Raw genomic sequence first — 26100 nt, forward strand, 5'->3', positions numbered from 1 at the left:
TCCTTCCAATCTCCCCCAGTTCCCTCAAAAGAGCTAGGGAAGTGCAAAGCGAGGACATATAAGGCAGGTGTCATATTAAGGGGATAGACTGAGAATTTCCCAGAAAGCAGTGAGGAAACAGTTCCTCAGGTGGAGAAGAAACCAAAGTACCAATCTAAGAGTCTCTCTACTACTATTAATAATCTGCAACATATCAGGGCCCAAAGGCATTTTCACACCATTGCTTCTGATTTAATAACACCAGAGCTGAAATGCTACACAGAGTATTTTCTTTCAAAGAGGGCTAGCAGAAGCAAGTTCTGTGAATACCAAGCTATGAGATAGGCCATTGTCACATGAGTAGCTGGATGGGCGTGTGGTGAATTCAGGCATGAAATCCTACTCCTGGTCAAAGCAGACAGTATGGACACAGAGCATTAGTACACGTGGCTCTATGGCTAGATTTACTGATTTGCTCTCTATGAAGAGATGTGTTAAAAAATTGGGAGGTGCAGCTGGATTTGGGACAGGTTAATAAACAGGAAGCTGCATTTCTGCTCAAAGAGATAAGCCTGGCAATATGGGACATATAAATATGAAGGCAATCCACACTACTGTGAATGTATCCTTTTGTTGCAGAGGTTTAGCACCCTGATGGGAAACACAGAGTGGAAAGACCATGTATTATGTCTGCCCGTAGTCTAACAGTACTTCTCAGCTCAATCCTTGGAGCTCTGGTACAAACTGTTTTGGGGAAACCTGAAAAAGGTGACTTTGAGAATTAGGTTTATTACCAGTGGGGCCCAATTCACCACACCAGAATCTATTCCACTTCTGGAATGAACACATCCACAGTGCTCACGAATGGAAAGAGGCTCAAAATCGCCACTCTAATGACTATACTTAAATTGCTGATCAAGTTGGGATTCAGAAAGCTAAAATTTCAATTCCAAAACATAGCCTGAGGCCACAGCATGTCTGAAGCACAGGTTTGACAGAAGGGGCTCTCATAGTGCTTCACCGACTAATGAGATTAAAGGGGTTTCATTAAATCAGTTGTAGTTATAAGGCTTTCACCTTATTGCACTTGCATCTTAAAAAGGCGTTACTGTACAATTTGATACATTTGACTCGGAAAAGATTAGCAGGCAGTTTGAAGTTTGCCATTCAAAGTAATATAGTATCAAAAGCCTCACTTGAACCCCAAGAGTTTGGGAGCAATACTGTTTTGAATTTTGGTATTTGTTCGTGGACAGAGATCTTGATTTCTGGTTTCTGATCAAAGTGTGTTTCAAATGAAAGCAGCTCATATTTAAAGTTCTTTTGTGTCCATCTATGAAGACATTTCATTTAGATGTGTAACTATCCCAAATTACACAGCAGTGATAATTAAGAGTTTCAAGGTGTATCAGGACACAGGCAGGGATTTGGTAACAAAAGTAGGTAGAAGGCAGCTGATGCAAACCCCTCACTGGTCAGTCAAATGCTGGGTTTCCTCCATTTCTGCTATGCTACACTTTTCATGATATCTGAGAAATCATCTGCTGCCTGTTGGTAGTCTGCCACTGGCAAAATTAATTCTGAAATTTCACAATGGATTTGATGATCACATTCTAAGCAAGACACTAAGGGCAAGGAAAAAGCACCTTAACTAGTAGCTAACAGAGATGAAGAATCAGAGGATGCAAACCGAAACCTCAGAGCTGTCAGTCACTCGGTACCATCTCAAATCTGTATCTTCTTTTCTCCAGTGCACCAGAAGGGCGTGAATTAGCTGTGCACATTAATAAAAAAGCCTCAGCATGTTGACAAACTAAGAGGAGTGCTGTGGGGGAAGCATTTTATTAACATACATATGCACATTTCCCCCCACTGTATTTCCTCAGATTGGACGACAGCTCTGTTGCATCTACATCACATGAAGTTAATGCCTGCAATGGGAAAGATGTTCAGCATGACAGCTGCAGCCTGACTAAGCATCTCACACAGGAGCTACCAGCATTAACAGAATATGATACCTTTCTCACTGTAGTCTCTGCCTACTGAAGCATTTGTGAGACACATTAGAATGCAGTAAGATGTACATGGAGAAGGCTTAATGTTATATTAGAAAGTGCCAAGATCTCCTCAGGCACTCGTACCAGCAACTGTATATTATCACTATACATTTAGGGAAAAACAGTAAGTACCTTTTGTCACAGTCCCCTGTGGTCACAGCATTAGCTGTAGCTGCCAGTCAGAAACTACTCAGACTGTAAACTACTAGCAATTGCAACCCTACCACCACCCTCCTCTAACCCACCCACTCTTGGGCAGCTGAAGTCCAGATTTTCTGATCACTTAGGTAGTAGGGCAATAGTCTTAAACCACTCTGGATGTTTTACTGAGCATCTTCAGCAAATTTCACAGTGCATGGCTGTTACAATTAGCACGGTATTTGAACAGAATATGGAAGTATTTGGAAAAAACTTATTATGTACTACAAGAGTACTTCACGCTAGGATTCTGAGTTAGTGATCCAGTAAAGCAGCTCTGCTCCCTGCTCAGCATGGCAGGAAGCCCCCTGTAACCTATTTAGCTTCTGGTGATTGCTGTATGAAGGATAGCCAGAGCATGGGTCCTTGAGACTTCATTTACCACAGCAGGAGTTGGAGATCACCTCAAGAAAAGCCAGAGCCAATATTTGATGCTGCAGATAAAATTTGCCCAGGATACTCACAAAGATCATTTTACAAAGGAGAAGACTGCCACCTCTGTGTCCTGCAGATTTTTTTGTTGTCTCAGCAAGACCCTCTTTGTCTCTTCATAGGGAAAAGGTTGCCCGCATTATCCCCATATTCACAGGAGCAGGAGTGTCTATGTTACAAGAGAGCTATACATGTATCGTGGTCCCAGACCTCACAGAAACACAGAGGAAAGCAAGTTTAGCAGCCTCTGTTGCCTGGGCCATGCCTTTCCTTCTAACCAGGACATTTCTAACTCCAAACACTTCAATGCAGCCACTCAATATTTCCATTGAACTACTGTGGCCTTTTGGCTACTGGCCAGTTTCTTTGGGAAAACAGCCTTTGTTGTGGCTCAGAGTGAAAGACTGATCAAGTTAAAGGGGAGAGGAACAGCAGGAAAATAATCTTCAGATTCTTCTAAAGGTACAACCATTCCTTTTAGAAAGATAACTGAAAGCAAGTCATTGACAGCAGAGGTGAGAGGGAAGAAAAGCATATTTCAGTGAAGAGATTTATTAAGGCCTGTCTTTTCTTTAACTGCAGCTGTACACAAGATTGACATATCCTGTAAGCTACCTTTGATAAAGTCCCTAGACTTGCTGCAGCAATGCAAGGAAGACCATTTCATCTGCAGTGCATTTACAGCTATAGTTCACAGGATTTTCTGCTTTCATATCCCAGCCTCAGTTGCCAGCTGTCTCTCTGGTCAGTGTTTGGCTAGCTTAGAGTTTGTCAGCTAGTACCTGCAGTGCACTACTACTGCCACTTCCTAGCAACTCTTCCAAAACAAAAAACAGAATACCAGAGGAGGGTAGAGTCCGGAGAGTAGATAACTCTTGAACCCTGACCCTGAATGGGAGTCTTAGAAGTAAGTTTGACATACATTGATCCTGAAGACAAGCAGAAAGATGGGCAGAGACTGTAAATTCTGGATATGTATCCAATACTAGCACCCCAGAGGACAGACTTGGCACCACAGCAACATTATGGTCCCTATCCAGTGAACACAACTGGCACATAGAAAGGAATAAATGGGAAACTGGTGCAGGAAGGTCCCAAAGCCAGTACTCATTTTTCTTGAATGGCAGTTTTGATTTAGAAATTAAGCATATCTTCTCTTGAAGTCAAATGGAATAGTCATAATCTGATTAATCATTGATAGATCATTAAGAAGTAGGGCCAGAAAGCCCCTCCTATCCTTCCTTAAGGAAATAGAGACAGCCCTACCTTGCCTATTTGTGAAGATCCTTATCCAATTACTTAAAAAAATAAAGTGAGAATGACTCCAATGCCTTCTTGTGGCAGCTATTAGAATAAATTGTCTGCCCTTACTTCATGCTCTCTTCACCCACACAGAAGGTAAGTTACGTAACATTCTCCCCACAAAGTCTCCAGTATCTTAGAGAGGATAGCCTCTCAGAGGGAGCAAAATGCCCCTTTTTCTTAGAGCCCATTTCTCCAAAGCTGTTACCATGGCTGAATAAGATACTCCTGCTAAAGCCTTCTTAGAAGTATTTCCCTCTTTCCCTACATACCAGTATACCAGGATTGCTTCTCCCCTACCCCATCTTTTCGTTTGAAAATGGAATGAGACTCTTGCCGTTTGCAGATCATTTAATCCAACAGGTCTTTCTTAGCACTGCTGATGAGAGTACCATCCCCCAATTTTATTCACACATTTGATTTCTCCTTCCTAAAGGCAAATCTCTACACTTGTCTTGAATTCCATCTGTTTCATTTTGGACAGTATCTCCTCTTGATCAAAATCCTTTGGAATTCTAAATCAATCTTTCCAAGCCCTTGCAATCAGTCACAGCCAGGCAAAGCAGTGCTAGAGCCTAAAACCAGCATGGAGGAAGAAAGAAAAGTTGCACTGCAGTGGAATTAGAATCACTTGGCTGCAGGATGATCACACACAGTCACCATAACTAGCCACATATGGCTTGACTTGTGACAGAAAGAAGAAAGAATCATATTCACCTGCTAGCAAATAAATAGTAGGACATTTTATTGCTATTATATGCAGAGTTTCTGAATATTACCATTACTTCGTTTTCAAATTGACATTGACCTTGTGTGAGAACTAGGACTTTCCAAGCTGAAGCAAACACATGGTCAAGAGGCTGCAAACAATTGTAAGGGCTGAGGGGCTGTGTATTCACTTATACACAGACACATCTTACATCACATGCTCACACAACAGTGCAACTCATCTGCCTTCAGAAAGACATAGCAAAAAAATAAAAATTAAGTGCTATTTTAAGACAGGCTACTCTTTTCTCCCCATCTGCTTCATACTCAGGAGCTGTAAGATCTCTCATTTTCCAATTCCTCTTCAGCAGTTCTGGGACCTGCCTTGTCTCCATCACATTTCTATAAGTGCCTGTAGTATATTCCATACCTTTATGGTAACACAGGGAACAGTTAAAACTCAACTGCACCTAGTAAGTACCTTGACTTATACCTTATGAATAACACTAGCTACAAGTTTAACACTGTCCTGCCATTCTGCCTTTGACTTCAAGTTTCACATTAGTACCTGGAGCTTTTCCACTTTCAGTGATTGTTTCAAGGCTACGTTTTGAGCTAATCCCCCAAGAAGCAGAACTGGACAGGTAAGGAAAGGTGAAAGGAAAGAAAAATTTAATTCTCTCAAAAAAACCTCCACTTCATAAAAATTGTGTCCTATCTTATAAGCAAGGGTCAATATTCACAGTGTGCAAATAGGCTTCATGCTGAGTCCTAAATTCTTCAGACACAAGTAAATGGTATCATGCCCTGCAGACAATTGACTTGTTACAGACTTAACCAGGTCTCAGAAGAAATTCTTAATGATCACAGCAGGCAAGACTTTGCCCCTTGTCCTGACCAAAGAATAGGCTGGTGGTAAGAGACTGGAGCCCTTTCTGCTTATATTCATGAATATTAAATTAATAGACCAGCAAGGATCTTAGGCTGTCAGAGCAGATGATGGTAAGAGTCTCTGTAGAATGAAAATGCACTTTAAAATATGTAGGAGAGGAGTTTTGAAACACGAGGGAAGAGAAGAGGGAGACTACAGAATCAGGGCCAAAAAATCTGGGTACAGGAGAGGCAGGAAGAGAAAAACACCAGATTTTTTTTTTTTTATTCATACAGATCAGATGAACATACTTTGTTTACAGAATCATCATGTCCTCTAAAAAACATTCAAAATGTTCAAAACACTTTAAAAAACTTCACATGCAAGGTAGCAAGAGAAATTCAAAGATTGTCAGAGCTTTGGTAATTTAGAGACAGAGATCCAGGCACCACAGTATCAGAACTTGAGCCATTGCTTCAGATAATCCAGAAGCAAAACACTGCTTAAGTATTACTTACCTCTAGAGCAACATAAGCCACTACAAGAGCTGGTAACAGAAGCCTTTCAATGAAGTACAGAACTGCAACAGGAGACAGAGGGTCATTCTTCTGCTCCTCAGGACAGCACTGATGTTACAAATATTGGTTGTTATAGCTAAAGGTCAATGCTTTGTAACTATTCACCCTGAAGTCACTATTAAGGCAGACACTGTACCATGGGAGAACTTCTGGTTACTTAACTCACTTGACTCTACAGAAGAAGAGTTTCTTGTAATAACAGCCCATGCAGACTTACACGGAGGAACTTTCAAGTTAATTCCAGCTATAATGTTTTTCAAACTCCATAACTTGCTGCAGCTTCAGGAGGAACACAAGAATTTGAAGACATCATTAAGTGATCCTGGGTTGAGTGTTAGGATAGGCCAGAGTATATCCAAGGTGCACCTGAATCCTGATGTGAAATTGGAGGCAGACACAGAGAGGCTCAGCCATTCCTTCTCCTTCCAGTCAGTTGGTTTGGAGCAACTATCCTCAAAAAGAACCAACTAAATCCACCAATTAGTTCAGCTCTCCTATTTATATATGAACCTTTGCAAATGCTCATGGCTTTCCCTGTCATCTCTCATTTTAGACTGAATAGTCCTTAATGCCATTTCATTCTCAGATGATATAGTGGTTGCCTAAAAATCAATACAACCCCACCTCTTGTCTTCAACCGTAAAGGATCCAGAGAACTCAGAGGAGCTTCCTGGAAGGCTAGTACCAGCACACAGATACATAGATAACCTACAGCTTTTGACACTGTATGACTAAAGAAATCCCTGGATGCATTTACCTACATGCACAGTCTGAGCTGGTAGTGTAAACGTCAAGGCACAAGGCCTTTGAAATCACACCTTTACTACAGAAAACAGCCTTGGTGCCTTCTATTTTTGTAATGACTTAAAAAGAAAAAAAAAAGCTTTTACCTCTCAGAAGGTCAGTGAGGTATGCAGGATTTCATGGCATCTGCAACACAGGCTGATGCACTACAGTGAAAGTAAACCGTGGAGAAAAGAAGCAGAAGGAACTGAAGTGAATCCACATGGGCTATTAGCCCCACATTAACACTTAAATAACGCATTATTTCATCATTTGCCAAAGCTCAGATGAACCCTAACCTGTAGCAGATAACTTGGGAGGAAATAAAACTATGGGGGCAGCCAGGATGGTTTTAGCCATCTAAAACACTGACATGGAAACAGCAAAATCTGGATCAATAGAGAGAAGTTAAATGATAGTCTTAAAGAACCAATTTTAAAATCAAGAACAACCTCAGGCTCTTTTCAACCCAGAGCTCCACAGATTTTTTGCAGACAAGTTTGGTGTATCTCGATGATACCATAAAAATGACACAAAAGCAGAGCTTAAGCCTACAGCATTCCCACTATTCCCTCCTGCCCTCAAAAAAAAAAAAAAAAGGTGTTACTACAGAAATATCAGAGAGATTCTACCAAACACCCTCAGTTTCTGTATAGGTTTTCTTTATAACCAGAGCAGGAGGACTTATGCAGGTGGTATAGGAGCTTCACACTAAATGAAGTTTATCAGTCCATTAAGAGCCTGCTGCAAGGTAAAATGCACCAAAACAAAAGTGCTAACAATTAAGCACTTTTCAGAAGAAATTAACAGAGAAGAGTTTGTCGAGTCACCTGCATTCTTTACACCCTCAGAAGGTCAGGATGATCTATCCTTAATGCCACTCCTGAATAAGTTTTTCAATAACTTATTTGAAAGTGTTACACTGTGCAACAGTCCTAATATTTGGCTTCTCACATTGCTGTCTGCCACCAGCTAATACTCATATCCTATGATCTACAGCCTTCTGCACAGGAGAAAGCAGAAAAAAAGCATTGCAGAATTGTCAAAAAGGCTTGACGTCATATGGAAATTCAAGCCCCCTCATGAGCATCCATCCCTGAATTCTAATGACATGGGGAGGGTGTGGGAAGAAAGATGAAAGGGGACACTTTATTCACAGTCTCACTAGAGGAGTCCAAGGCACATAAGGAAAAATTTTCATTCACATTTAAGTTAAGAAGTACAGCTGCAAAGAATAAAGGTGATTCTACTGCATTTCTTTCACTCATTTGATTTCTTTTATCTTAAATATCCAAAAGAGGCATAAATCTATTTTAGTGTCTTTCTCAAGGGAGGCTGATCATATTTTATATTATTTACCCAAATCCTAGATTGCCTTGAATAAAAATATTTTTTAGAAAAACCTTCACCAATCCCTTCCTATCCAGAATATGGTTTCACAAGGAGAGAGCTGGGAATTGTTACTGAACAAAGACATTTTGGATGGTTGGTCAGCAGCTTTCACAATGTCTCCCAGTTAGATTCAACAAGTCCAGGTCCCGTGGTGGTACATTCATCCCTTTAGAAGCCACAGAGAAGTGAGCATCAGGTGTACACTGTGTTGTTACAGGAGGACAGCAGGCAGTCCTTTTAAGTTATCATTTGAGAGCTGCCATCTGCCCTCCCCTCATATTTCCATTTGGTCTGGAAGCAAGAGAGCAGAGCCAAGTCTGGCTTTCCTCTTTCTCAAGGACCTGTTTTACACACAGGCCACTTCCCTGCAGACAATTTAGTGTTTCCTACTACTGCTGGTCAACAAGAAATCAGGCTACATTCCTATAGTAGGCTTCAAGAGAAGTAGTGTTAATTACCTGCAGCTCTTCAGGACAGAAACTGTGTTCTGTTAGGATAAGTTATACAACATAGGACCAGGAGTTTAACCAGCAGCTGGAGCCAACAACATACTGAGTCTGCAAAGTCTGGAACATGTTAAACAAATCTCTTGCTCATCATCCCTGAAGTCTGCAGGTGCTGCCAACACTCAGTAGTAAAGGGTGAGGTGATACCAGGAAATTGTCTCAATGTCATCCAGCATCGCCTTATGGTAAAGGCAAGTCCAGAGCCCTTCTGCCTGGACTGCTTCATTTCAGAGTCAACACGAGGGGAACAACTCAGCTGCTTCCCTGACCTTTCTACAAATGGCCACAGCCAGAAGGTGTCTTAAGTAAAGGTTTTGTTTGTTTGGCATTTTTTTTGAAAATGAACAGTTTATTCTATTACTTTCCCATTTTAGAGACTTGAAATTACTCCATTCAAGTTGTGAGAATAGGAGACTGCTTTCTTGCACAGTTCCAATCACTAGATATTATGTTTAATACTACCTCTCTTCCAGGAGGATATTGAACCAGCTACTTCCTGAATTAACATAGAGTTCACAGGAAAGGTCTCTGCATTTCAAATCCTAGTTGCAAGCCTTCTTAGGGGAAGAGGGGGAAGAACATATGAGTAGCTGTAACTTGCTTTCCATAGATGACATGCCTTTTAGGAATTAATTCTGAAGGATTTTTTTTGTTTATTTATGTATTTAAATTAGTCCCTCACAACATTTGCACATGGTTCTCTGTTACACATTGTTCTAGTTGACATGGCACAAAGTATGCTCATAAAGCATTTCAGTTCCTCTTCATGGAAAGGCATCTTTTTCTTAAAACCAAAAGTTTATCATAAGATATTTCACAGAAGAGATAAAAATCTAAAATCAAAGCAACTGTGTGTCCTGCTTAATCCTCACCTTATTTTTAAAAGAATACTGCTTCTATCTACAGTGGCAACAGTTCTCCAGTTCTCAGAGTCCTTTACTACCCTTTGCCTGCTTGGGAGCCATTTGTTGCCTGGGTGTCCCTACCTCCACTTAAACCCAAAGAAGGTACTTTCCCCCATCAGAGCTTTCCCCTTGCAGGAACCATCAAAGCCATCTCATCAATTTAGGGGTTGGCAGTTTTTCTCTGAGGTAGTATCTTGTCTTCACACACCAAGAATCACACTGAAGCTAGTCAGTCATGCTGCTACCACTTCTCAGAGGAGGAAGCAGTAATGCTGTTCTTCCAGAACAGGGAGCACAGGAAAAACTAGAATTACTCACTACAAGTATTTTTGTTGATCAGGGAGCTGCCAAACACTTTTTATTGCTGCCATCAATTCCATTCCTCCAGGACAGGGGTGTACAAAGCTCTTTTGGCTCCCAGTGATCACAGCTGGTTTCTATCCCCTCATTCTGGGCTATTGAGTTCTTATCTTCAGAGAAGCAGTGAGGTACTTAACAGCAGCTGAGACCACCTTTAATTTTATTTTATTTATTGGATTCTCAGGAGTCCACTGTCCAGGAAACATTATATAATAACATTCATCATGTTTCTAAGGGGAAAAAGAAAAAAAAACAAACAAACAAACAAACCAAACAGCCAAAGCCATCATTCCATGTTTTATAGGCTTTCATTTTCAATGTAAATGAGTCTGGAGCTAAACTGTGACCAAGCAATACAGTCAGCCAGAAGGTCAAGAGCCAGACCCATGAAAGAGACCCCTAACACCTGTTTTCTCCATACCTTAAGGGGTTGAGTTTGATTTATATCTCCTTTTGATCCAAGTGCTCTGGGAAGATGCAACAGACACCAACAAGACTAGCCTAAGCAGCTCCTGTGCCACCAGACCTTGATCACTTATACTCTCCAACCCGATGCTCAAAAGATAGTGAAGCAACATGAACAATTCAATTCAGTGTTGCCAAACACTGCCATCAAGCCACTGGCAATGGATTAATAGCATTTGAGATACTTAACAAGCCTGGTAGTCATGAGGAAACGGTTAGCATTTTCTCTAGCTTAAAAAGTAGGAAAGATGAAAAACACTTTGATAGAGGCTTGAAACTTTGCTTAGTTCCAGAAGCTGCCACCTCTCTTTTCTATCTCACAGCCGAACACTAGGCAGTGGCAGAAGGTCTCTTAGCCCAAGGAAAGGTCTACCTTCTTGGTCAATTAACATGTAGGAAGGGGAACAGCAACTATTACAGTCCTGAGCCTGCTGAGATCAGACCGCCAGCAGCATATTAGGCAGAGGATGAGACTTCTCTGAAACATCCAGGCAGAGAAGCAGCAATAAAGCGTCTCAGGCTCCCAGGTGATGACTACAGGCCAACAGCCCAGTTATCCGCTTTCTCATCCCTTTCCAAGGGCAACACTTATAAAGTCATTTCTAATAATCTTTTGAGAAAGCAATTACTGTTTCTCACTCAAGTTTTTGCAAACAGCTAACTCTGTACAGAGAGCAGAGTCTTTGCCATCAATTTCACGTTTCAGTTTTAGCATTGCTACCACAGGAGCTCAGAAAAGATGGATGCAGAAGAATCCCAAAGCCTGTAAATGCTGTGCAGTAAGACAACAAGGATGGTTTTGGAAGCTTGTGCTTGTCCCAGACCTTTCTTCTTTCCACCTTGAAAGGTCACAAGCTGCTGCCCCCTGTCATGCCAGTTTTAATGGCTCACACAGTACTGATCTCTGGGGTGAGAGTGAGTTTTCAGGAGAACTTTCACAGACAAACTAAAGACCATATTACAGTCCTGGATTGGAAAGAGGTCATTTTTCTGACCCCCATGATTATGTTGGTTTTACTGCTGACTCCTCTGTAACATAGAAACTTGTTACAAACCTTCACTTACCTACAAAGGAAGCAGAGGCTTAGTTTAGCCAGCTAGCACACTACACCAAAGCCTAAAGCTCCTGTGTATTTTCTTCTCCCTCCAGCCATACAGCAACCACAGGCATTTTCCTTATAAGCTTTAGCTCATCCATTTCTAATGCTGGTTCAATGACCTCTAGAGTAACTGGGTGAGAGATAACCAGCTTTTATTCTTAGCTGCTAATGTGATGTACAACCCAACAATTGTCCTTCTCTGAGGAGAAGGATCAGACCTTAGGAGCAGGTAGGATCAGGTCTTAGAGAAGCTTACAGCAATCAGAAGATTAGCTGCTTTAACCAGAGAAGGGCTGTTTACTGACACGAAGCCTGAACACAGCTGTGCAGTGGGTACTGAGAGCTCATGGACCTTGCAGAAAGAGACAGACACTTCACAGCTTTGCCCATGTGCATTACAGGTTCAGACTTCCTCTTAGAGAAAGCATTATGAGACCTGCTGCACCAGTGAAACAGAAAGAACAAGGGCTGGAAAAACCTGCAGTCCTTTGGGTCACAGCTTTATCAAGCTACAACCATCTCACTGGGATAGACAATTCAGGCTAAGGAGGCAGCAGTGTCTCTTTTACACTGACTTCACACCATTTGAAACTGAAGTGAATCAGGCCCCAAAGGTAGGCAACAGAGAGGACTAAGGGAGGGCAGTGATAGATTGGGAAAGCAAAGTTCTCTCAATTTTACACTCGGTCACCCAGCTTTATCTAGAGACAAGAGGAAACCTCATTCCATGTAATTCACTTACCCACAGCACTCAGAAGGGAAATCATTGCAATGCTGTTTGTGAGAAAGGTGAGAGGCGTGCTTTTCTTGCAGCCACAAAGGACATGATGGTGTCCCAGCATAATCACATCTCTAAAGCTATTAAGAGCACCTAGGAGCAAAGAAAAGAAGCACCAGAGCATCCAAAACGTACTTCCCAAAGGAGTACCTTTCCACTTTACCAGCTACATTCTGATCTTACTGCCTAGCAGTTCATAAAAAAAGAAAAGCATCTGCTTGCAGGAGAGCACTTCTGTACTCTTAATTGAGCTGCAATTGGACAGAACTGAGGCTTGTGTCCTGCCCACTTCAGGTAAAGCTGCTATATCCTCCATGGAATGGGTAGAGAGAAAGTCTATTTGCAATTTGCAGACACTCCTCCCCAATTAAATTGTCAGCACCTGCTCCATATTTATCCACTTTTATTTGTTCTGAAATTAGTTCCCTAAATCCATCATTATTTCCTAAAGAAAAATAAATGTATTTCAGAATGGAAATAGAGGAGACAGCATCTGAAAAATACTCTCCAGTACCATTTCTGGATAAGAACGATGTTAAATGTTATGTCCCCCTCCAATAAAATAAATAGGTGAATGTGTACAGAGGGAAGGGAAAGGCCTGAACCACACAAAAGGCAAAGGTTTTTATTGCCTGCTCACACAGTGCTGAGCAATAAAACATACTACTTGCCAAATAATGCAAATGCCTCCTATCATCTTATATGCATGTATGTGCAGCATTTTTAGGTTTCTCTGTAAACAGAACAATTTGTGATCACATTTCAAAAAGAACTCACTGCAGTGTGAGTGTGAATACATAGACATATGCATGAAGCACAGTGCATAAGGAAATCAGACACATTCACTGTAAAAATTCGGAAAGTAACTCTACTATTACAGCCATACAGGCAAATGCCTACAGCCCCTGTGAGACTATGCAGCTCGAGGGTCAAAGTAGTCCACAAAAATGGAGGCAGTTACCACACTGGGACTTTGAGTTTGAGACTCAGACTTTACAAAACAGCAGTGGAGTGGAGAGTTAAAACTTTAAAAGCTCATTGAAACAGAAGAACAATCCCATGCAGAAAAGACCTGACTAAAATAGAGAAAGTCTGAGAACACAGAAGCTCAAGCAAGAGAAAGGAAGTAGAAGCTCTTGGCCTATAAATACTACCTTCATGCCTAAAAAAAGTTTCTTTGCTTCTCTACCCCTTCCCATCCAATGGATAGCTGGTCTATCTACCTGGAGTGGATTAATACTGCAGTAGATGCCCAAATGCACGCTCTTACCTCAGTTTCAGGACCTACAATGAGATAAGTGCAAGCACAAAAAAGCTACCACAGAGTATTTAATGCACAGCATTTCTGTGAATGGACTCCACAGCCAGCTCAACTAGATGTGAGAATTAAAAATACAAAATGGTGTTTGTTTATACAGCCAACCTAGGACTTTTTCTTGTTCATAGTGCTTTTTGGGTTTCTAAGGTATCTCTCTGCCTACAGAGCCACAGTCATTCTGTGAAGCAGAGCCATGTAGATGTCACAGAGGACACAGATGTTTTGATCTCTTCAACTGAGATATTTTTAGTTTGTTTTATTTTTCTATTTTAATGTAAAGTAGAAACATTTTAGATTGAAAGGGCATGGGAAAGTCAAAAAATCACTAGTTTAGGTATACTGTTTGAAGGAGAGAAATGCAGCAAATAAACAAATGACAGATAGGAAACAATGGGAATTGGTTTTAAAAACCCAACAACTTTCTAGATTTATTTATCTGAGATATCTTTTGTTTATTTCAGTAGATCATTTTGTGTCTGAACTGCTTTTCTGGTGTGAATAAAATCTTCACCTTGGGGATCTACTACTACTACAGATTTTTTGCAGAGTGAGTGGTATTTTCACAACACCTTTACATTAACTCAGTTCTGTTTCCCCCTGAAGTCAAGAAGTGGCATTTTATCATCAATGGCAATGAGAAGAAAATAAAGCTGATCTAGAGTGCTTCACTTTCCCACACATAATTTTCATCTTCTGATGGTTTGTACCTGTGTACGTGCATGTACCAAAGAGGTGCTTAGGAGTCTGGGACACAAAAGTAAGATTAGTGGTTCAGGTCCATACTGAAAATAGATTTCAAGAAGAAAAAAATATAGGAGTTCTATATAAACCAAAAAGAAAGGAAGAATTTTTGTTCAGAACTACAGAAAGCATCTCCATATAAAAAGCCGAAGTAACAACAGTCTGATCCAAAACAGACTAGTTGAGGATAATAGGACAGAATGAAACCAGAAGACATGTAGTCTGAATCAAGGCAGACTTGCCTTCACTGAAATTTGTAAGTTAGCTTTTTTTTTTCACATGAGGGAACAAAACAAGTACAGTTCTGTCCAGTTTGACAGTTGCATCCAAAGAGAGTGGCACAGCATTTATTATCTGTAGTTACAATTCTGCATCACCAAACAACCCACTGTAGTGTGCAGAAGCCTCAGAGTTGCTTTAAACTGTGCCAACTGCTTGCAGAGGAGATACAATGCTCAGCAGCACAAAATAAAGGAATATTATGAATGATGGTAAATTCCTTATTTTATGTCTGAGAAAGCTGGTATGGAAAAGGGAAATGATGTCTCCAACAGACTAAATTAGATCCCAGGTCCACAGTTCTTTTCTACTCCCAGGAAAGAGCAGGGCATTTGGTCCTGTCAGACTCGAATGGACAGGCTGGTACTGGGGTACTTAGATTTTTAATTGCTGCGTTCCTGTGCCTGACATGGTGAAGGAGAGGTAAGGGACAGGATAAAGCAGGTTAAAGGCTTGTGCCTGAGAGCAGCTTTGTTGCATTCCTGCTCCAATCCCCCACAGTTCTGCTTGTACAGGCAGCATTCCTGAGGGGGTGGTTACTTCTCACTGCAAGCTCTCATTAAGCTGCCCAAGCAGCACGGGGGGCGCTTGTAGGACAGCAAGTTGCACTTGTCGCCAACATCGATGCTGGGTGAGGATAAGCCCCTGACTCTCTGACCGCGCGGGTGCGGGGCAGCAGAGACCCAGCCCTGCCAGCCTGAGAGGCTGTTCTGTGTGACAGCAGTGTCTGTGAGTCCGCAGCGGCGACCGAGCCAAGCCACGGCCCTGGACCTTCTTTGACAATGTGTCTTTGTCATACAAGCCCTGCATTGGAATAGGGCCCCTCCGAGGCAGAGGAGACAAGCTGGAAACTCATCTCATCTCTCTCAATGGTAATCTAAGCCCAGGAATGAGAGTGGGGAAAAGCAGGTAGCATTTCCTGAATTCCCAAAAGAAAAACCCAAGTGCCTCAGTGTCTCGTGAGCCATGGTCAGCAGTGCAAAGCATTAGGACATGCTATTAGGTGGTAGGATAGGGAGGGGGAAAAAGGACCAAAGAGGCAATTGCTGATGGACATGTGCATGCTGTGGGGCCACTGTCTGTCTCTCTCCCTCCCTCTGATGATGTAATATTCAAGTCAGCTTTTTTTCCCCTTCTGTCTGAGGGGGTGTTGGGCTATAATGGCAGCAGCACGACCACCACTGTGGGGTGCCAAGCATTCACTCGATACCATACGGAAGTGAGAAAAAACACAGGTGAATCGGAAAAGCCCAAACTTTGAGACCATCCTTCATTTGAAGGACAAACCATCACCTGCTTTGCGACTCCAAGGCCTTGTGCCAGAGTCATCTTACAGGCTGCATCGCTGGTGCTACTCTGGCTGGGGGGACCATGGGTGTGCAGTGTTGCAGTGGAGAGCTCTGCCAACACTCAGTTTTTCTTCAGCTGCCTGAGGCTGCAGGCAGCAGTGGTATGAAAATGGTATTTCAGTGGTATCTCAACTCATCTTCGTGGAGAAAGGCAGATATAGCTTTTGTTTTTAGAACTACCAACATGTTTGCTTTATCCTCCAGCTGAAACATGGCAAAGGCAGAGGCCTCTACTTTTGCCATGGACCAAACCTGCTGAAGCTAGACTAATGCTTTTGCCTGGGGTCACTGAGGTACAGTGAAAGTGCTGTATTTGCATTGCTTTCCTTTTTGGCATACTCATGGGCATTTATTACAATGAAGTTTTAAAACTCCTTTCACAAAGCTATTTTTGACTCCGTGTGTGTGTGCATGCATGTGAAGGCACACAAACTTAAACTTAGAGCTGCTCATCCTTTCCCATTTCCTCCTCCCCATGGCATCTGTTTTTCCTCTTACCAAGGCAGGAAGATATTAATTTTTTGCTCTGCTAGTCAGAAGATTAGAAATATTAAGATGTATGCAGCATAACAGTGTTTATTTAGTTTGGGTTGCCTTTTTTTTTTTTATCTGAAGGCCAAAGAGAACTTAATTTAATTGGTGGGAAGATAAAATAGAGCTGCATTTACAAACAGGTTATCTTTCTACTGTCAACTCATCTCGCCTGCTCTGTCAATTGGTTGAATTTAATTGTTCCAGGCCTCCTAGTTTTATTAAGCTCTTCCTGTCCTCTCATTCCTGATTACTCTGCTTCTGCATAATATATTCTCTTTGCAGGTGACTGCAGGACTGGAGGAAAGCCTTGAATGCATGATTAAAAAAAAAAAGACACGTTAAGCAAAGCTAGAAAAGTCCAGAAACCAACACTCGCATGTACTAATATGTGACTTAGAAGGCATAGCAGACTCTCCATCTGCAGCTACCATGTCTCGAGACTGATTATTTTTCCAAGAGCTGCATACAATTTTAAATGGTTGAGGGGAGGAAGTGACAGGGTTTAAGGCTGCCTATTACTGAATGTGGCTAGATGATATGGACTACAGTGGTCCATTCTGGCCCTGACTTGTAGATGCTGTGGATAGCAAAGGGTTGGCAAAACATTAGCAGTTGGTTTTCCAGAAAAAGAACCAAACCAAACCAAAACAAAACACTCTGGCATGACTAAATGGCATCAGTGCCAAAAACTCTTGTTAGTCCAAATTCCCCTGAGTACTTCATACAGCCTGCCCAGTGGATTGAATTCTGCCTCTGCTGTCTGTAGCAGAGACATGGTAGTACAGATCTGGGTGCGAGCAGTTTCATGGGTAGGTTTTGCAGCCTGGCCGGACCTCTGTGTTGCAGCAGCTACACTCTAGCAGTTTGTGAGCTGGCAAATGCATGTCTAATTCAGGTACAGCTGTAGGAGCTACCGCCATATCTTGATTAAAATTAGATTAGCCTACTCTACATTAGGTAGGCTTCAGCCAACTCACATATGCTTCAGATAGCTATTTCCCCAGTCTCTCTTTAAGCCAGCACCACCACCATTACCACGTTTGTCAGCACTTTTCAAAGATTTTTCTACATTATTAATGACTCTACACACACTGTCCAAGGAGAGATGTATCCTGGGCTGGCAAGTGACTACTTCAAGTCTTCAGAGGAAATAAAACTACTCATCAAAGGACTTTATAAGGCCTGGATGGGCTCATACATACTAGTAAGGCAAACCAATACTTTGAGCTGCATCCTAAATGTACTACAGTCACAACATAGAACAGAATAACAGCACACTGGGACTTCTTATCCGCTCTCCTCCCTCTATTTGCACTTTAAAATAATCATGTCAATCTGCTTCTCAAATCTTGTTTGGACACTGGAATACATTCATTATCACAATTACAGCTTAGGCTGAGTCCAATGTTCGGGGTTGATTTCACCACCCTGTGCTCCTGTTCAGTACCACAGCTTGAAGCTCAAGCAGTTTTCATGCTCCTTCCCTTCTTCTATTGTTCCACCCTTACCACAAAGACAACAGATATTCACAAACAGGGTCTAACCACACAGCAAAGGGTGAAGGCACTGTTCAACATTTAAGTCGGATTGGTGACTTAGAGACATGAAAGCTGAAAAAATCCTATGTGTTAGTGAATGTCAAATGTGATAGATAGAGCCTGAACTAGTCAAAGCAATTCTTAAGAGTTCAGCAATACTCTGCTTATGAGCATGCAGTATCTTGATCTCTGTCTCTCAAACTGAAATGAAGATGTATGCAGTACGCCTTTCTGATCCACCTGACTCACCTTACCTGGGATTATTTACCACAAGAAATGTACCTGGAATCTACCATGACAGTTAAATTCCTCTTTGTCTTCTTTTTATCTTTTTCCTTCTCTTCCTAATTTAAATTAGCCTAAATGGCATTAGAGGAGTCTTGCCTAGATTCCACTGGTGATTCAGCCATGTTGTAAGCACAATGCAGAGACCAATGAGTCAGCAGGAAATGAGAAGGAACAATTCACTCAACCTTTTTCTTACCAACTCTAATCCTCCTTTGACCATGAAGAAGCTGCAACTCTCTCAAGAAATCTATTAAGTGGCAGAGTTGTTCTCCCCATGGTCAAAAAAAGATATTAAATCCAGCTAAGAGGTTAAACAGGGGGTAAAGGAAGTAGATACATCCCTCCAAAAGGTAGCTGCTTTTAGCATGCAACTTCACATTTGTTGTAAAGAAGTTGCAATGTAGAACTAAGAGAGAAAAACCGATTGTTTCCATTCTAGAAATGGAAAAGACTTTGGAACTTCGGAGGTACAGAATCCAATTCTCTCCTATTGCAAGCATCATGGTAGATAAACACCTTTTTCAATAGGTCAAATGACACACAAAACACAGAGCACTTGCCTCCACAGTAGCAAGAGAAGTTAATCATAGTTTAGGTAGGGTAGGGGCAGAGAGAAAGGAGAAGTCTCATACTCTCCATCACAAGAAGTTTCAAGAACAGTCTCAAACTATGTGAGTGCTCATCCACCCCTAATGGGAGGTATAGCACTACTCATGCCTCCCTCCATCTTTGTAAATGTATACCTCATCTATGCCAGCTGTCTAGGTTGCTCCTCTAGAGCCCTGATCCTCTGGTGGTTAGTCACTCTCCTGTAATTTTCTGCCTCTTTTTATTCATGGCTGGTATATACTCATTTGCTCTTGTGCCAACATCGTCTTTTAGCTTAAACAGCTCTTCTTCCTCCTTGACATTTATCCCCTTAACTTCTTTATAGGAAAATCATATCCCTTCTCATCCTTTGTTTTGTTGGATAGGTGGAACACTTTGTAGTCTCCTCACATATGACAGGTTCTTCATCCTCCTGGACAGCCCCACAACCTTCTTCAGCAACCTTCTTCTGTTTCTGCTGTAGCTCAGCTAGACACGTGACTGACTGGTGCTGAAGATGATGTTCCAGATAACACCTCAGCTAAGCCTCATACAATGATACTAAAAGTTCCTTGTCTGCCTCAGAAAGCCTTTGCATCCTAAGATTGCATTTACTTGTTTCTCACCTGCATCCCAGGGGTGGCTCACAGTATACTAGCTGATCACAGGATGCTAACACCTTGGTCCTTTCTCCCTATGGTTATTTCCAATTTATTTATTTATTCTGGCACACAGCAGAAATTTTCATGTTAATCCCAAGAATGTAACCTTTCACTCTGCAGTATCTAATTTCATCCTGTTTCTATTATACCCAAGGTCACCCAATATTTCCTTCACAATCTCACTTTTGTCTTGAAAGTCTGCAAGTTTTGTTTTATCATCTAATTTCATCAGCACACTTCTTCTTTGCAATTTTATTCCTAATCCCTGTCTTCTCCAGACTTCAGCATTAATTTCCCATGTGGTATCACCTTCCTAAAGTCCAAAATAAATTAGATTTGACATAGTTTTTTTCTCTCTAAAAAGTTGGTTCTCTTCCTCAAGGAAAGTATCTGGTTAGTTTGAGATAGTTCCACTTTGACAAACCTGGACTGTATTCAACCCACTTACCATCCTGTTTGTATTTGTTTTTATCTTCAGAACCTTGGGGTTTTCTAAAATAGGTCTACACAGATATAGACATCTGTGAACAGTTAAAAAGGGGAATGATAAAAAAACCACCAAATAACCGAAAAGATAGTTTTGAGATAAATCAGGGTATTTTTATCTTTTTTTTTTTTTGGTTTATTGTTTGTGTCTGCATCCTCTCAAATCTGAGAAATTCTTATTATGATTCAACCCAGATGAATAATTTCCCATTCCTCTCTAAATTATACTACATTGCTGTAAAACCTCAGGAGTTCCACAAAGGGGCCCTTAAGCAGATACACATTGCTCATCAAGAGAGCTGCTGGAGGATCAGGTTTGAGTGGTGGGCATTTTTGGTTACGAAAAGGCAGAGGGGGCTGGGTTATCTGCATACAGCAGGTATTTCCATCTCCTTTGAAACAGTGGGAATCCATATGCTTCATATGAGCCAGGAGCGTTTTCACACAAATAATGACTTGCATTAATAATGTTGTCAGCCTCCAAGTGCTGGTGGCCTCTTTCCAGGTGCTAGTGGCTGAATTCAAAAGGGCTGATTCACATAACGCTTGGAAAACAAAAATAAAAATTAAGAGGCTTATCAGAAGCTTTACCAACCCTTTGCAGTAACCTCATTAAGTTAGCCAAAGGAAACTGTTTAAAATCCTAGCCACCAGTGGAGACATGTGTAATCAGTTGGACAACACAGGTGAACAGGCTCCAAAGACCAAGTGAACGTAGCCTGATGGGGAGCAACAGGATGAAACAGCTTATCCCTAAAACTACTGCTCCCATGCATTAATTAATTAAACAAACCTTAAATTCCAGGCAAGATCCAGTTGCGCATCACCCACTGGTGAACATCCACTTCATATGTGAGGCCATGCTCTCCTGGGGAACGAGGACTGCAATGTAAACCTGCAGTGTACACTCCACACTCTTGTGTGTACTCTTCCCACACTGCCATCCCAACTAAGGCATTCCTAGCCAGAAGAGGATGAAAAATGATCCTACTCACCTGCAAACAGCACCTACTTCTGCTTAATTTAATCCTGATTTTCTTTGGACTATGTGATCATACTGTCTGTATGTAAGTCTCTTCTAAAAGCCGTTGAGTCAATTGGCCAGTTTCAATCCAATTTGGCAGGGGAACACAAGTCTCAAAGATATTATTAAGCTCTGAACAGTTTTGTGCAAAAACCCAGACAGGTAGAAGTTTAGTTTCACAGAGCTAGGGTTTACATTAGAGATGTAAAGCAGGTCTCATCTATCCTGGAAAGATGAAGAAGTGGATGAATTTCATTTTTCTATGAGAAAACAAAACAAAATTAAAATTATGAGAATAAAGATGGAATTTTTGGGCCAGTGTGAGCCTCTGAATGAACTTCCATCATTACTTCCACCCTTTTATACCCATCTATATAGGTATAGATCTATGTTGATCGCTATAGTACAGGGAGGACAGGAGCTACATGACAGCCATTAAATTCTTTTCATAAGCCCTCATATAAAAGATGCACCGGGTTATCCCAGATTTTGCTGTTGAGATACTGGAAGGGAAAGTGTTGAAGAAGTGGTAAAGTACCATAAGTTTGGTCTCCAGACTACAGCCTTCACAACATGGACTTTTCTCTTGACCTGAAGTCTATTCTTACCTTTCAGCTTCAGTTTCTGTCCTCTACACAGCCAGGAGGTGCTTGAGAAACATTGTTGAAAGAAATGTCCCTGTACCCATGCTGTAACTTATGTGGCTAACTCCTGGAGTCAAATGAAAACAAATGGGCCTTGATTTACCAAAACATTATCCTGTGTTCTGCTAGTTCTTCTCAGCTTCATGCAAACATCTTGCTATTTCTACCTGCCCTTTTTGCTAAACAAGTATTGACAAAATCACATTTAATTTCAGGACCTAGTTAACATCTTGATGAAAAGAAAAGCTTTCTTAAAGAATTCACATCCGTATCCTGCCATGCTTACAGTAAATATCCTTGAGGTTTTTCTCTACTGAAATAGGGCAACACCAGCTGGAACACCTCTGACATTTCTAAATATTTGCTCGCACTAGCATACGCATTGCTTTAATGCTGGAAAAAAAATCAGAACAGTCCCTTAAGGCATGCTCATTTCTATTTGCATACAAGTAATAGTCCACTTTGACTAAGCTTTCCAGCACTTTTACGTTAGTGTGGTCACATCCACACTAAGGGTGGATGATAAAACAACATAAAATTACTTTTCTAAATGAACAATTAGAAATGGACACAAAATTTGCATAGAGATAGCAAGCTAGGGAGAGATGAAACCCTTCTCCCCTTTGGCTTATCTTTGTATAGCAAGAAAATGAAAATTGGTGCTAATGCTTGTAGAATTCTATAGACATAAGAAATGGTATTACCAAAAAGACAAGTATCAGTGTTAATATTATGGCACATAAGTTAAAAAACAACATTGTGGTTTCAGGTGTAGTGAAAAGCAAAGAGGGTCAACGTAAGAGCCAAAGTAGGAAGGCACTCAATGGAGAGTAGTCGGATTCTGTCTCTATCCTGACAATTTCCTTCCTTATTCAAAGCAATTGTTTCTGCCTCTCATTTGCATAAGCACTTTGCTCATTAGCAGGCTGTAAAAGGAAAAATGAGATGGGGGTGGGGAGAAGGAATGGTGCACTGATAGAATAAGAGGTTTTAAACCAGGGAAGCAAGAAGGTCACCTCAAGACCAGGACGATAAGAGCTGAGGTCAGTGAAGGCCCTGGCATCCCTTTGTCAAAGTCACTCAGAAAAAGGACATGGAACTGATTTTCATTCCTCACTCTTCTATATACACAGCTATCTCTCCTCTCCAGTTCTTTCTTCTTCCCTCTCCTGTTCCCTCCCACCATGCTCTCTCCATGCTGCTGGCTCTTTTAAGCCCGAGCTGTTTGGGCCAATTTTGCTCTCATCCCAGATGGTTTCCATGTGCTGAGTCCATTTTCATCTCCCGCAGCAGAAAACAAACCAGACTTCCATGTTTATTGGTATCTGTCCTTGAGGGACAAACCCACAGCTGGTGTAGAGTGGAGATGAGCATACGCCCCCAGAACAGCCCCTGAGGGAGACACAGAAGAGGCAGTGCAGTCTGGAACAGACACTCTGTTGTGGTATATGTTAAGATTTGCACTGGATTTGTGACAACTGTGGCAAGAGCACCCAAGGGGGTGAAAGACAACAGAAGCTTCTGCCTGATGCTGCAGGCAGGACACATGGTCAGCTCACACTCTCAGCCAGTGGATATTGGCTGATGTGACTGGTTTGAGACAACATCTGGCTTCCTCACTCTTGCTCCTTCCCACTGGCTCTCTCCTATTACAAGGATAGTTTGCTGCTTACATGGCTTCAGCCCAGGAAATAAGTCCATTTTCAGAGCTGGCCAGACTCAGACTGAACAGCAAGGAAGCAATAGAAGGAAGGAAAAAAATAGGAATAAAGAGGAAAACATGATGAAGTACTACATAGTGCTACAAATAACAAGGCTGAAGGGGACATTACATGACCAGAGTCCTTTCTGATGTCATAACCATTCTCACCACACTTGTCTGATCATGCGCTTAAGAAAACACTAGTGATGGAGACTGCTCTAGGGAGTCTCTGCTCTTACCATTGGAGAATCTATCCCAGTGAATCTCTCTCACAATTAAAATCTGCTAATTTTTATCCTTATAAACAGGACAAGGAGAAGATGGTTGCCTTTGGTTTTGCAACATCTTTCAGCATTTTGGAGGCTATTTTCCCCAGTGTTCATTGGTACACATATTGTAGTATAGACAGGACTCAGTCATAATTTGTCATGTAAGAGCAACTTACAGCAAAAATTTGAGACAAGAACACACATTCATGCATTGATGATATTAGATTAAGGAGGCAAAAAGTGAGTACTTACAACTCCTGTGCTCTCTTTCCTCTGTCATTCCATATTTGGAGTCCATTATTCTGCTGCTATTCTGTAACTCACCAGGTAACACAGGTTAGGCAAAGGCTCAGCAGTCTTTTAGTCAGTATAGGAATGAAAAAGGATCCCTTTCCAACCAATATTAGTATCCAGAGAAGCAGCATCTTCTAGAACCCAGCAAAAGTGTCCAGTACAGACTGACTTCAAAACTGCATGAATAAAGGCTTCCTGTCATGCTCAGAAACATAACATTTCAAGTTTTGAGTTTGGAAAGCATCAAAAGAACATGGCTCCTGTCTTCCTGATTGACTCTATTAGACTAAAGATAGCAGTTCTCATCTCTACAAACTTTCCATGCTAGACCAAAACATAATTGGTTCAATGATCAGTATTATTACAGAACAATTCAGGTTGCAGAAGACCCCTGAAATCATCAAGTCCAACCACTAACCCAGCACCGTCAAGTCCACCGCAAAAACCATGTCCCTAAATGTCACATCTACATGTCTTTTAAATACCTCTGAGGATAGTATCTCCACCACTTCCATGGGCAGCCTGTTCCAATGATTGACCATCTTTTCTGTGAAGAAATTTTTCTTAATATCCCATCCAATCTGAAGGTCATGCTGTACCATGGCTGTTGGTATAAGGGCAGTCTGGCAATGTGCGGAGCTAACCATGCATTTGTCAGATCTCTGTGGAGACACAGTGACTCTCCAACTTTCAGTTCTCATGGTCTTGGAACTGATGCCCACATTGCTTAATTCAGCAAAGGTCCACTGTGCTCAATCGAGTTATGTTATTCGCAGCACAAATCCACAAACCTTCTCTTTGTGCTGGAGAACCAAAGCCCAATATTTATTGAACAATAAGATGAAAGAGTATCATCCTACTGTAGCCAGAGAATTAGTTCATTTCTATAGGCCACATTATTATGCAAATAATCATCTTTGCTGTCATAAAAGTTGATAGATCAGGACATAAAATTTAGGAGGTGATGAGTTTAGCATGTAAGTGCAGGTGTAGCTAGTGTTCTGTGGTTTGCCTTTGGCCATGGGAACTGTGGTCCTCATGCTTGCACAAGAGATTTTCAGCACTGCCCTGCAGCTTTCATTTTCAGGCAGTCTCTTTGTTTTGTTTTGCAAAGGGTCAGCAGCACACTACGCTCACAACAGCAGCCTTTAGACAGCTCATCACCACGGCGCTGCTGACGTTTCAGAGCAGTGTGCTTTAAAGCTAAGAAAGAATCTTTATGGGGCGTTAATAGTCCCGCGCAGTTAACTTCCCCAGTGACCCAGGCAAGGTGTAGCAAATGAACTGAGTTGTTTTACTAGACACCACCAATTGTGATAGAGACAGTGCCTAAATCTTCAGAAGTGTTCGATTGGAGAGAAATCTTATTTGGCATGTAGTCAATAGCCCAGTGAAAGAATAGAACCTTGTCCAGCAATATCCCCAGAGGTAGCTGGCACATGTAACAGAGGCTGGGAATAATAAAAAAAAAAATCCCCGACTTGGCTTTTCAGAATGTTAATCAGGTTTACATTTCACCAAAGGAAAACAATACTTTCTGTTTTAGTCTTTTCCCAAGGCTGCTGAGACACCCAGAATCTGTCAACTAGCCACAGCAAATAAATTGAGAAGTGTGATGTTGCAGAGGGAGGACCTTGTTTTATGTTGGGCAGAAAAGCCACCATAAAAGCAATTAGACAAACTCTTCAAGTGGAGGTAAACAATACAGAGTATCTGTTCTGGGGGCTGAACAATGTCTGACACAGGTAGTCCATAAATTGTCAGTCTCTGGAGACTAGAAACACATCTCAAATAAATAATTTCTCTATACTTTTCTGTGTTTCATATGCTTCCTGGAAAATCCTAGTACTGGTTACAGGCTTATTTATATGGAGTTTTTTTCCTATTTTAAGATGTTTTATTTTAAGGTGTCATGTTTCAAGTTTCTCCATTTCAGGTCCTTAGTTGTGCCTAAATGAATGATCACTGTC

Source organism: Corapipo altera, unplaced genomic scaffold (genome assembly GCF_003945725.1).
Source record: "Corapipo altera isolate COAL_440 unplaced genomic scaffold, ASM394572v1 61, whole genome shotgun sequence".
In the NCBI taxonomy this organism is placed as follows: Eukaryota; Metazoa; Chordata; class Aves; order Passeriformes; family Pipridae; genus Corapipo; species Corapipo altera.